Raw genomic sequence first — 14,802 nt, forward strand, 5'->3', positions numbered from 1 at the left:
AAACAAGACCACATAGGCCCCAAAGAACTATATTCTCTGAGGTACAGATTATACTTTAAATTCTGAATTTTACTTTATTTAAGATACTGTTTATTCCCTACCTTTCAAAAATATTGAAACAGATAAATTTAATTTTAAAAATTACTTGTATTATAGTTAGCATGGGTTTTTCTCCCCTCTCTATGGGATATACATTTGGCTTTAGAAAGAGAGGCTGGAAGAGAAAGAAATTTGCATTTACTGTGTATGCCAGACACCACTGAGAAAAATCATATTACTTAGTTCATTTGTTTACTACATTTTCTAAAGTAAATTTCCTTCAATTGAAGGGAAAGAGATTGTTAAATAATGTCAGATGTTTTTGTGTCTAACCAAAATGTATCAAATACTGTTCAAAGAGCTGATTCAGACTATGTCTGTATACTGTAAAAAGGGTGGGCTAAATGTATATATTTAATAACCCAGTAATTACTGACAGGTAGACAACCTTAAGAAAGAAGCCATATAATGAGTGTGGGATTAGGCCCTTAACTAGAGTCCTTGATACTTGCAGACATCCTGCAGCTCTCTGAATTCCCATCATGTTTTTAATCATAATTGCTTCCTTAGCACCCATCTGGACTGCTATCCACAGAGGCTTATAACTTCCAGGGAAGAATAAATAGGGAGACAAATGAATTCTTTGGAAGCTCCAGTTCTGCCTTGGTGCAGATTTCTCCATAATAAAATAATGGAGGGAAGCATTAAAAAAAAAAAAAAAAGATTTAACTGAAGCAAATATCCCAAAATAGATTATTTTCCACAAAGGGTCAGAATCACTGGGTGCTAAATGTTCACTTGTTGGCTATAAAATCACTGGGGGAGAAATAACAATGCAATCACAGAATTAGTTTAACCCTACGAACTTAGATACAAAGAAAAAATGAAAAAAAACTTTTAAAAGATCATCTTAAAGAAGGCCACACAATTAAGATGTCATTCTCAGCAGGTTTCCAGCTTCTTCGCTTTCTCTCAGGAAGGGGCTCCATAGTGTCTATGGTTACCCTTTAAGGCGTAACAATATGTGTTTCTGCTCATGAATTTTAGAGATTGAATATGTTGTTACAAAGAGTTGCTGTAGTTTCATCATTTCTAGAATCTCCTGGGGCATTGTATACAGCTGCATTCAAAGAAAATGAACTGTTATAAACTTGATCATATTCATCCCTTGGGTTCATCTGATTACAAAATTGCCCAATGAGCTGTTACAGTGTTTTAAACTAATTATGTAACCCAGATATTGGGATTTCTTTCCTTTCTTCTTCTTCTTTTCTTTGCCTTTATAGTACATATTTCACCTTTCTCTAACAGTGTGAATATCTCGGTGTTTGTTGTGCTGCCAAAACAATCAAATCACATCCCTAAAATACACCTTTTCTCACAACCCTCTTCATGTGAGGGAGATGAATGGTGCACATTTCTTTTGCCATTTTGTTGATTCTGAATCAGAGCCATTAAAGAGCAACACTATTCAATTCAGGAACTCAGAGAGCTACGTTTGACTATCAGATCATGCAATGTCCTGAATCAGTGGGTGACAATTCAAGAGTCCTTCAGGACATAGTTATACTGAAGCAAAGAAACAGAGACACGTATTCAGTAAAAGAAATTGTCATGTAGAAGAACAAGTGAATTCTTTAGAAGGTGTATTTTTGCCTTGTTGCAAATTTCTCCCTAAAATCAAGGAGTGATGCATTAAAAAAAAAAAAAAAGAGCCATTCAGTGCTGCTGAGAGAGGATTCCACGTAGCATTGTTTTGGGACCCCAGCTTACCGCAAAGGGAAACTTTCACAATGTCCAGAAGCCTCAATGTCCTACAAATGAAGTAAAAGGATGTCTTCAAATTCGTTGCAGCAGGAACCCGCTTAGGTGGCACCAACCTTGACTTCCAAATTGAACAGTGCGTCTACCAAAGGAAAAGTGGTGGCATCTTCATCATAAATCGGAAGAGAACCTGGGAGAAGCTTCTGCTGGCAGCTCATGCCATTGTTAGCATTGAAAACTCAGCTGATGTCAGTGTCATACCCTCCAGGAATATTGGCCAGCACGTTGTACTGATGTTTACTGCTGCCGTGGGAGCCACTCCCACTGCTGGCTGCTTCACTCCTGGAAGCTCGGCTAGATGGACCCAGAAAGACATTGCTTTGCGTGACACAGACTCTCCTCTGTGCTATGTGGACATCTCCATCCGAGCAACAAGAAGAGAGCTCCCCTCAGTGGGTCTGATGTGCAGGCCCGGGAAGCTCTGCACATGCACGGCACCATGTGCCCGTGAGCGGCCTTGAAAGGTCTTGCCTGATGTTTACTTCTGCAGGGATACTGAAAAGATTGCTAAAATGGCTGTAACCAAGGAATAATGTCAGGGTAAATGGACCACTCCAGCTCCTGAGTTTACTGCTACCCAAGCTGAGGTTGCAGAGTGGTCTGAAGACAAAAAGTGCCCTCTGTGCCTAGCCGGCAGTTTCCTGAAGATGGTGATTCCCAGCCCGCCACCAAAGACGAGTCTGCAGCCCCTACTGCTCAGGCCACTGAATGGGTAGGAACAACCCCTGGGTGGTCTTAACCTGCTCCTTAATCTTAAGAAATAGGGTTGAGAGAAAATAAACAGCTTTTTTGAAAAACGGATTCAACAATACACGTGGTATGGGCAGAACGTGTACCCCTAGAATGCATATGTTGAGGCCTTATCCCCATAATGTGACTGTAGTTGGAGATAGGTCTTTAGGGAGATAATTAAGGTTAAGTGAGGTCATGAGGGTGGACCCTGACCCATAGGACTGGTGTCCTTATAAGAAAAGAAGAAGACACCAGAGCTCATGCCCTTTTCCCACAAGAGCCAAGGGAAGAAGCCATGTGAGGATGCAGAGAGAAGGGACAGCTGTAAGCCAGGAAGAGAGCTCTCACCAGAAACCAACCCTGATCTTGGTCGGACTTCTGACCTCCAATCTGTGAGAAAATTAATTTCTGTTGTTTCAGTCATCCAGTCTGTGGTATTTTGTTATGACAGCTCTAGCAGAGTAATACAGCAATTGTCTCTAAGGAACTTATTCTACAGCAGAGCGAGAATGGTTTTCCTAATAAAAAAGAAATAGGTGGTGAGGGATAGAAGAAAATATATAGTTTCAAAATAAGTGAATAAAAGTGAAGTAAAAGCCAAAAAAGTTATATTCTTGCCAGGATAATAATAATAACAGAGTGCCATAAATCACTGTCTGTTTCACTCAGATCTGCAGTAAAGCCAAAGGGTTATGCTATTCACATGTCACAGAACTTTTCAGAACACAGCATACTTCTGTATTGTCTTTTAAGTGCCTACAAATGACACTGTCCTTTTCGTTAGTGAACTTTGAGATGCTGCAATGGACAGTGTGAAGATGGCATAAAAGCTCACAGCACATTATGGGGCTGTTACTGGTTTAGAGAAGGGCTGTGCCTCAGAAGGCACAAGCCACCCAAAGGCAGTAGATAGACGGTCAGTTCATGATGTTCCTTGGAACAGTGCTATCTTCAATGTCTTATCAGATGCCCAAGTGGATTTTTATGGAGGATTAAAAACATTACAATAAAATAGTGACTGTGAGAGTTGCAAGATTGTGGAAAAGTAAGGAATATGGTTGCTAGAATCAGATCTAATAATATGCCACCTCAGTAGGGTGTATTTGACTTCATGGAAACATTTCTTCTATATAAAGGAGATATCAAACAGTTGAAATTATGAAAATCATGTTTGTGAAGTTCCCACTGGCATAATTCAGAGGGTACCTCAGCATTCTATTTCCTTGTTATATGTGTGAGCCTTTCCCTTGATTAGATATAAATCCCATTTCATGGAAGATGCAGCAGCCATCACAGTGCTGTGGACGATTGCTTAACAGGAGTGTTTTCCTATGCTTTCTCTACTACTTTGGATTCTCAGTTCTTTTCTACCTTCTTATTTCCTGCAGCTGCTTTTCTCTTTGCTTGTGGCTCCAGGTGCTGACATAATTGGGCAGCGACCATTTCTTCTATATTCACCAAAGTAAATCTAACATGAAAGTTCTGTGCAGAACAGAATTTTTATTGGAAATTTGGAAGTTACAGAGGAGAAATACCACCAACAAAAGAAGAAAACACATACAAACTGATATTTTTCTGTTGGCTGCTCTTGGAGCAGGGAATTTTCGCTGGCTTGCCTCACATTGCTGGGGTGTTTTTTGAAAGTCCTTTCTTGTCTCATCTCCTTTTCAACTTTCCCTGTGTTTAACTTATGCAGCAGCAGAAGACAACTGCATAATCCCAATTATTTCATTTTACAAAGCAATTTAGCTCTAATTTTGTTTTATGTTCTTTCATCACACTAGCCCTGAAACATATGTTTCACAATTATTATTCAGTAAAATTACGTTTTTGCTGTACTGTCTTATGATTTCTAATAGATATCCACTACAATAATCAGGATACAAAACAGTTCCTTCCCCCCAAAACTCTTTTGTTCTATGCCTTTATAGACATGCCCTCGCCCATCCCTACACCCTGGCAATCATTCATCAGTTCTTCATCACTGTAGCTTTTTGAGAACATCATATAAATGTAATTGTAGATTATGTAACCTTTTGGGGCTGTTTTCTGTCACTCAGCATAATGCCTTGAAATTCATCCAAGTTGTTGGATATATCAATTATTTGAGCCTTTTTATTGCTGAATAACGTTCCATTGTATGGATGTACAATTGTTTATCTCTCACGTGCTGAAGGACTTTTGAGTTGTTTCCTGTTTAAGTGATTATAAATAGGGCTGGTGTAAAATTTTGTATAGATGTTTTTGAACAAGCATAGGTTTATATTTCTCTAAGGTTAAATACCCAGTATTAGGACTGGTGGGTCGCATGGTAAGTGCATGTTTAATTTAAAGCAAAACAAAAACCTGCCAAATTTTCCAAAGTAGCTGTATTATTATTATTATTATTATTTGCATGCCTACTGGTAATGTATGAAAGTTCCAGTTGCTCTGCAGCCTCAACTACACTTAGTATTGTCAGATTTTTTTTTAGCCATTCTAATAGGTATGTAGTGGTATCTCTTCATGGTTTCATTTTATATTTCCCTAATAGCTAATGATATTGACCATTTTTTCACATGCTCATTATCCATCCTGTATCCTCTCTGATGAAGTATGTTTTCAAATTTTTGCCTATTTTTTTGTTTTTATTATTTTCTTTTGGCATTGCCTATTTTTAAAAATAGGCAAAAGTTTGTTCACTTTTGTAATAAGTTTTAGATATAAAATTTGTCCCATCCACGTTTTCTGAAGATTAATCTCCAAAGGACAGTGATTTTGAGATTTTCTTCCATTATTACTTTTTTTTAAAATACAAGCTCAGCAGAAATACCCTTTCCACTGGCCAAGCCTAAAGTCAGTACCTATGTTCATCATCTGTATCCCTTTATTTGTGCCATCTCTATCATGCCCCTTCAATTACATCTTTTCTTTTTGATAGTTTCAAAACCTTTTGCATGATCCATTCTTTCCTTTAATGTTAAAGTCTTTATATCTAATATAAAAAAGAAAATAATTTATGACTCCTCTCTAAATCACTGCCTCTCTGCTTCTCATCACTGCTATGCTTCTTGAAAAATGTTCTATATTTGCTGCCTTCTTCTGACAAATTTATGCAACCCAGACTCCGCTTTCATTATCATTCTGAAAACAATCTTAGAACAATCATCAGTGACCAGCAGCTTCCTCTATTGGTGGTCTCTTTGTTCTCATTTTCAGATGACTCTGTTGCCCACCACTTCTTCTCTTTGTGATATGAAAATATCACAAAGAAATCAATCATTATAGTCACAGAGAAAGGGTTAAATAAATAAAGATTTTTGGAAACAGAATCATGCTTTCTGAAGAAATAGTTTTAACAGGAAAATTCATGTGGGTAAAAGATGCAGAAATGCTCAGAATTTAGCATCCACATATAATTTAACTGTGTGTGTTTATATGTGAAAGGCATTTGTACTCATGGTATCTTGTTTCATTTAAATTGACTTGTTCTACCATATTGAAGTATATGAATTTGGTTTATTAATGTAATCTTTCAGTGCTCTAGTTTTCTGATTTGTAAAATGGAGATAAAAACAGTAGTTAATCCAAAGAAGTTTTGTAAATATCATGTGAGATGATGAATGTGTTTAGTAGAGTAACTGAAACACAGAAAACAATAGATAATCTGATTTTTTTTCTTTTCCCATATTTTGCTAATTCATTTCAAAATGAATTTTAAAGACAAGACAATTCATTCAGCATGAATTATCATTCAGTATTACACGGGCAACCTATAAAGTTTGTGGTGCTTTGGACAGTTTTTTCCTTTTGATTATGAATGTCTATATGTAGAGCAGATGATGTATATGTGCCTTTTACTTATGTTGGGTAAGTTTTCTCTCTGTGTCTCTGAAGAGAACCTCTACATAAGACAGATTTGTAGAGTTTAACCAAGTCAGTGGGAACTCTATGCTATGAATGTACTTGTACTGATGAGAATCATGAAATAGTTCAACAAAAACTTTCAGTGATAATTAACAAAAAGATAATACAAAATGCTTCAGCTTAGTTATCTTTTCTTTCTTAAAAATCAGTTATTTGTAACAAATTATTACATAAGTTTGTGCATATAATTCAGTTCCCAAGATTTTCCTGGGTGCCTTTTTTCTGTGTAATTCTATAAAATATTCTGCATTAACATCTTAGGATGTTATTGACTTATTCTCTATGTGACGGCATATGCTAAAGGACTTTTATTTTGCCTGTTTTCTTCCAAAGACTCTCTTGTCTAAATAATTTTGTTGAGAGTCTCTTGTATAAACCAAATTGTCTTTATTGTTAAGTATCCACCTATGCTCTTATAATTCCAGTTTTGCAAAGAAGCAAAGGCTATTAATCAAATTTAACTAAAATGTCTCTTCTTTGGACTATCTCTTTTGGCAAGAGCAAAGAAATGAATCATGTACAAGGAATCCATTAGAATCATCATACTTAGCATACCTAGAAAATAACATGTTTATGGGTTCGTGGCTAATTATAATAATGTCCCTTGGTAATATCTTGATTTTATACTTGAACATACAATAGAAAATTGTTCCATGTTCTTACTTCTCTTCATCCACTAAAGTTGGAACAGTTGTTTCAAAACAACTTTTGCGGGCATGTGGATTGTGTGTGTGTGTGGGGGGGATAATCTCCTTTCTTCCTATAAATGTTATCTGGCGTATATTTATTTTAAAATGGTTTTTAATACGTTTGGTTTATTTTTTAAAGGTGCACAAGAATCCTTATATAGGATGTCACCTCTGAGTGATGCTGAAATAGTCAAAATTTAATTAGTTTTAATGTTGGTTTCAAAATTTTCACAACAGAATATAATTTGTTGTTTCAATGCAAAGGCACTTGTTTAGTTAATTTTCACATGCTTTTTGTGTTGTAAAACATGCAAACAATACAAAGTAGATGAAGCCAATGGATTTCATTATCACATCCGTTGGAGATAACAGAATATGGCTTTATATATGTCCACACATTAAAGTTGATGAACTACTATATGAATTTTTTTCTCACAATTTATCAGCTCCCTTAGATAAAGGAAACTCAAGTAGGTAACATTAATCTGAAACTAGTTGAGCAAGTTATTTCATCTAGAGAGGGGAGAATCTCAGGTCAAATCTCCTATAGTCCTCCACCTTTTCTTCTCAAAATTTAATGTGTATACTGATCACCTAGGATTTTAGTCTCTTTGGGCAGCTATAACAAAAACACCATATACTGGGTGGCTTAAGCAACACACATTTACTTCTCACAGTTCTGGAACCTGGGAAGTCCAAGATCACTGGTAGAATAGGTACCTGTTGAGAACCACTTCTTAGTCATTGACCTCAGGCTTCTTGCATCCTCACATGGCCAGAGAGCTCTCTAGAGTCTCATTTATAAGGGCTCTGGTCCCATTTATAGGACTGTACTCTTATGACCTAAACACCTTTCAAAAGCCCCCATCCCTAATTGCCATCACTTTGGGAGGGGTTAGGATTTCAACATATAAATTTTGGGAGGACACAAAAATTCAGTCCAGAACACCTAGGGAATATTGTTAAATGTCAGATTGTGATTCAATATATTTGGGGTGGGGCCTGAAATCCTGCATTTCTAATGGCTTCCAGGTAATACTGATACTCTCCCTGTCTAGATTGGGTACTGTTAAAAAAAGTTATTAAAGAATACAATTTAGATGATGCAAACAAACTTTATTTAACACTTCATGATGTGGACAGTCTCCATTTGTAGAACTATAAAATGGGGCAGAAGGCTGGACATTTTTATAGGGGAAAGAATAAAGAACAAGGAAGAGAAATACAGGATATATGTGATTGGCTGGGGCCATACAGTCAAACTTGCTTGGGGTGAGAATGAACAAGGGAATAAGTATAGAGTTGGCTTTGTGTTTCAGAGTTGGCTACTGGATATACTGCATGTATTGTCAAGCAGAGCATTCAGAGTGACACAAGTGTTATCTAAGTTTTGGCGTGTTGTCATGGTACCCTGGGCAGGAGCAGCTCCATCTTGGGCCTAGAAATTTATTTCAACAGTACTGTTGACTATTCTCCAATATCCGGCAGTTTCTTATGTGGAGTAAAGGCCATCTGGTAATAAGTATTGTACTCTATTACCAATAATTTTTGTTTTCATTTTCCTTTTGAGGTGTAAAATTTGTAAACTTTTTGTTTTGGCCTTGGCATTGATGACAGACATTGAGGAGGGAGGAAGTGTAAAAATCCAAGCCTTGCTTTGTACCAGATACCAGCAATGCCCAGACCCATTTGGATAGAACTTTCCTAGTTCATTATGGGTAGGTGCTACCTGTCACAAGATGTCAAAGAGGACCTCTCTGAGTGGGGCTTAAAGTGTTCTGTGCCATTCCAATATCACCATTGGGCAGATTCTGGCCTCCCTGCAACTCCAGGGGTCATGATTCTCAAAGGATGAAATGGATAAAGTCCTGCTAAAAAAGCATAAAAGGTATTTGGTATTTTAACATGCATAGGTTTGCTTAAAGGGATATAGCAATTCTTAATATTTTTAGCAAAACATTTTATTAGCCTTTAATAGTTTGATTCCACAAACATCCTAATACTATTTCTAGTCCTGTGTGGATTCCTAGGTATGTTGGTAGTGCCTAGCTAAGGCAAGAACGGTTTGCTTAATCCTTTCAATAATAGCGGGACCTGGGTTCCCTTGTCACATTTTGTAAGTGAAGAGAAGAAACATACAGAGGGAATATGGAAATGTAATTTATAAAAGGTGAGGGAAGAGACTTCCCTGACCTCTAATGGAAAATAAAGCAAGAAATTTGAAAGCCTCTAATGCTATTGCTGTGTTTAAGGCATTTCTTATATTTCTATTGCTATTCCATTTTGCTTTGTTTTCCCAGAATGGCTTGTTATTTGTGGGCAATTGTCTGGAAACGATAGGAAATTATTTTTAAATTGTAGACATCAATATGTTACAAAGCCTTTACATTAGGCATTGGCTTATATAAATTTATAAAAGGAGTTATATTGAACGGAGCCAAATTCAAAGAGAGTTTGAATCATCCAAACATTTTAGATCATCAGGAACTCAAAGGTTCTTGTACTTGGAAACACAAAGGCGAGTTTAACAACAGGCTTTGTTTTGCATAAGATTACTGCATAAATTACTCCCTAGGACTCACAGAAATCTATTGCTCCACCCTTCCCTGCAGGAATATTTTGAAGGAAAACTAATTAACAGTACCTTTCAAATAGCACAAAGCTACAGGAACATCACAATGTCATCATCTATGGCAACCGTATCCTAATATGCTTTGGATGCTAAACTTATCTTTGGTGAGGAGAGAATGCAAGGTGCATCCTGCTTAGAATTCTTTGTTAAAAGATTTGGGAGGGACAATGTATTTGCCTCCCACACAGCCAATGGTACTTGGGACTTTGTATTTCAAAGATGAATAAATAGCAAAGCATAAAAAGAGCAAAGAAAAACAGACATTTTGTAAACAAGTAATTTAACCAAAGTAAGTACTTTAAATAAATGAGTTACTATCACTGTCATTTCTATAAAGAAATGACACTGTCATTACTATCATTTCTAAAAAGAAATGGCATGTTAATATAAGAATGTAAGTAGGGGAAATCTCTAATATGATATAGTACTAAAGACTAGCATAGGATCTCTCAGCTATCAGTAAATTGCTCTCATTCTCAGAACACGGAAGTAATGTAAATTTCCCTTTTACCTCTTTCACGTGTTTGTTTTTGTATTACAAATGGAATATAACTAACTACAATCTGGTGAAAACATTTCATATCATGGTTCAGGAATAATATATTGGGAATTTTTCCTTTGGTAGAAGTGGCCAAAGGGCTAAGATTTCTTATTTATCTTAAAATCAACCCTATGGAAATCTAGTGAATTAGAATTTAGCAGAATTTGTTATATAGATTGTGGCTTCTGTGAGGGAAAGGGTGGTAGATTTTTATTCTTTTTTAAAAAATATGGTCTCTTTATGACACTATTCTAAATTAATAATAAAATAAATTTTTACCATAAATAGGATATACATACAAAGACAGACCAATATCTTCCATGGAGCCTTATACATCAGCTTCTTAGTGAAAAGAGTCCCACTTACTTGGAGGATGGGAGGATTTGGCATTTCTCTAGTTAACCGTGTCCCTCAACTGCACTATGAAATATTAATGCTAAATCATGTTCTCAATTGCTCCGATACTTGCTCCTTCTTAAAGCCTCTTCTGCAGAAGATATGGGAACTTTCAAGAGGGAATAGAAATTAAGTCATTGAAATTTTTTCACTGATAAATGTATTATATGTATATTTAATTAGTCATCATCATTTGAGATATCTGAAGTAATAATTATACCATAATATTTGGATCATATAACAGTGGATCACTAGAGAGCTTATAAAATATGATGCAATTTAAAGTATATTAAATATATTCATCTTCTTGGGATAAGAAAACATACTGCAAAATCTAAGCTAAAGCAAAGGCCAGTTCAACAAATTAGTCTTTAGAGTAAAATTCAACTTTACACGCTAAATGTGAAAGATGACTAGAAGTAAAACTAGAGGAAGAGAGATAAACAATGCTGTCCTCTTAGAGCATAATTATTCTATGTTAGGGGAAATAAAATAATCTTAAAATACTTAAAATATGATATATGAAGCACTCATTAAAAGAATGATAACCCCTTTGGTTCTGTTTTATGAAACTTAAAAAAATCAGTGCATTAGGGTCCTGGCTAAAAATGAGGTAGTGCAATAACTATTATTTGGCTGAATTAAGCATCTAGTACAATGCTGGGCACTTACTAGGTATTTAGTAAATATAAGCTTAATGAGTGAATGAATAAAAAGGTAACTGAGTTCTTGAGTTTCTCTCTTGTCTGGTAGTGTTTGTGTGTGTGTGTGTGTGTGTGTAGCATTATGTAAATGACCTGAGATTTAAAATGGATTTTCAAAGTTTAAGGACTTAAGATGAGCATATAGATATACTTACTCATAAGAAACTCATAACTATACAATGTTTAAGTGTGGAATTGACAAAGTAGGGAAGCAATTTATTTCTGTTACCAAAGACTTACAGTTAGGGTATTTTCAGGCCATGTTGTACTTCATAGTATAGAAGTTCTATGTTTATGTTCAGTAAGTTATGTAAGAAAACATATACCTTGCAAAATTGAAAATTTTAGAATTTTGTTTTAGAGAACGTAACCACATGATAATCTCCACATCAAATGGAGACAAAGGAAGCCAATTTCTGCGGGAAAAAAAAAAAAAAAAATTTTCCTGTCCTGTTGAGTACAACAAGTGAATGCTTGCCAAAGGAAATATCAGTTGTAACATGTATGTATATGCTAATCTCTAGGATATATAGATGGTTTGCTAAAAAAGCAATAACATAAATCTTCTTATTAAGCCCTTTACTATCAATAGTTTTTAAATGCAAAATAGGTGATTCTTTTCCCTGAGAACACATCGATCATTTTATTCTGGGCAGGCGTTACCTTTCCAAAGCAGCTTTGTTACGAGAATATATCTTGAAGACAACTTTACAGAGAACATGAAAGCAACTTATCTCAATGCAGTGATTTGGACTGATATCTGCATTTTGGTGCACAGCCTACTGATGCATAGCAATGTATAATTGGAAGATAATGAGCTGGAAAGATACAAATTGTTTTTACAGAGTATTTCTACATGACACAGAGGCATACAGTAATATATGTCAATAATAATAATAAATTTGACATCAATTAATATTTTATTACAAGCAACACTGTTTACTTTTATCATTTTAAGTGGCCATATATCTAATGCCAAATAGTTAAATATGAATGGAAGAATCTGTATCATTTATTACTCCTCTAACGGATTTTTTGATAAAATCTATAGAACATTTTACTCTTGATTACCTGCAGCAATCGAGTAAGCAGAGTGACTCCACAAAGAAGTCTGAGTCAATATATGCTTACTAATTTTGTATTCAACTAGAACAGAAGTCAGCAAACTTCTTCCATAAAGGACCAGGTAGTAAACATTTTAGGTTTTGCTGGCCAAGAGGCAAAATTGAGCATATGAAGGCACTTACGTAACAAGAGAAAAAACACATTTTTGCTAAGTTTTATAGATTACATTTAAAATATAATAATAATCTAGTACAATTATAGAATTATTTTAATAAAATTTCATTTAATTGGGGTTCAAAGTTAGTCTTTTCCATTACAAAAATTGATTGCAAATGTTCATCTGTTAATGCTGATCTGAAACGAAATTTTAAAGATTTCATCTTTGAAAATGGCTTTTCACATATGGAGGTAGCATATGATTTTAAATGCCCATATTTATGCCTTAGAAGGCATTTATAGAATTCTATCAGCTCTTTCTCTTGATATTTGTCTTTCACTATGTCATTGCATTGCCAAGTGATCATTCCCAATTGAAAGATTAGGTGGAAGCTTCTTAATTGGAAAGTTTTTTTTTTTTTCCAAAAGTTAATTGGAAAGTTTTGAAATGGATTTTGAAGTAAAGTTTTCTCTGTACTTTCACTAAGATGTGAAAAATGTTGTTGAAGCTGCAGTTTGATCTTTGAAAATATATCTCTTCCAAATATTTATGAGAATAGAAATCTTCCTGTTTTAACTTTTTAACAATACAGGAAATGAACAGAGCAACTAGATATTACAAATGATTCATAGAACATTAGTTAACCAAATGACTTATAGTAAAAGTTTCACACATAAACACTACTTCATCTTATAATTGTACGTTGAATTCTTTAAGAAATATTATCAAGTCTGCAGCAAAAGCTAATTTCCAAGGCTGTTCAGTGGTCGTTAATATAGGCCAAGGGCAATTCTCATTCAGAAAAATATTCCAATCTCATCCTTAAGCTGAAAAATTGCAATAAAACATTATGAATGCTAACCCATCAAACTGCTATATGATAAGACAAGTCAGGATATTCAGCTTCTATTTCTAACCAAAAAAATCGCAGAAATACCCACCAGAGTGAATGAAGTTCACCAATGACACTGATGGTTTAATAACACATGATAGAGTCAAATAGTTTGTAGAAAGTACTTTCTGATCAATAAGAAAATTAATAGATATAGACTTAAACACCTTATATTTTCATACACTTTGTAAACTTATCCAAATATGCCTTCTTATGCTCCCACACCTATTTTTACCAACATTAGTTGAAATACATCTTAACAGATTCAACTTCAGATTGTACTGAATTAGTGTTTTCTCAACTTCTTTAAAAATGTTTTCACTTATAGTTGTTCCAAGCAGACTATTCTTAGAGAATAATTATTTAGTCACTTCAAATTCTGCATTGATTCCTCTGATGAATAACTGAGCGTTATTAGAAACATCCATTGATTCATACAAAAACACTGGAAACAATTTACCTTGTTCTTTAGGTGATTATTGATGCTGCTCTCAACTCTTCAAGCAGCCATTCTTGTAGAAAAGATTATCGTTTATCATGTAAACGTGAAATAACCATACATTGTCCTCTGGCAGTACAAAAAATAGGTGGCAAGCTATATTTGAACCATTGGCGGTAGTTTGCTGACATTTGTACTAGATAATAATGATTCTGAGAGGTGTACAGTTCCTAACATGGAGTAGACCCTCAGTTAACGACTATTATTAAAAGTGTGTGTGTGTATATACATACATACATACATGTATAAATGTATGTGTTAGTATATGTTAATTTTGGTTTTTGTGTATTTTGTGTTTTGTATTTGAGTTCCAGTAAACATAGATACAGATGGAAATATAAACTGCAAAACCTCTCTTTTTGGGTCCGGATTATGTGCTAGAGATAGCTCAGACTAGCTAATGAGAGTCAATTGTTAAAATTACTGAAATTTTGAGCCCCAGATTAAATGACATACACTTACAATTAAATGAACTTTACTTGGAAAGGTAATAGTTACTCAAATTTTATCTCTACATAATTATCTTACTACATTTTACTGTTGTCTATGTTCTTGAGGGTGTGTCTATTGTATCTTTATGGTGGAAATAATATACGAAGGTGTGCAACTGTGAATTTCTTCCCAAATCTGTATTCAGTGACTACACAGAGTACATGTTAAAACTGGCTATGATGGGTATTTACACATAGTGATAGGCAAATGCTACAAATCAGGATTTGATTTATA

This window comes from Grampus griseus (genome assembly GCF_964374135.1).
Source record: "Grampus griseus genome assembly, chromosome: 5".
NCBI classification, from domain to species: domain Eukaryota; kingdom Metazoa; phylum Chordata; class Mammalia; order Artiodactyla; family Delphinidae; genus Grampus; species Grampus griseus.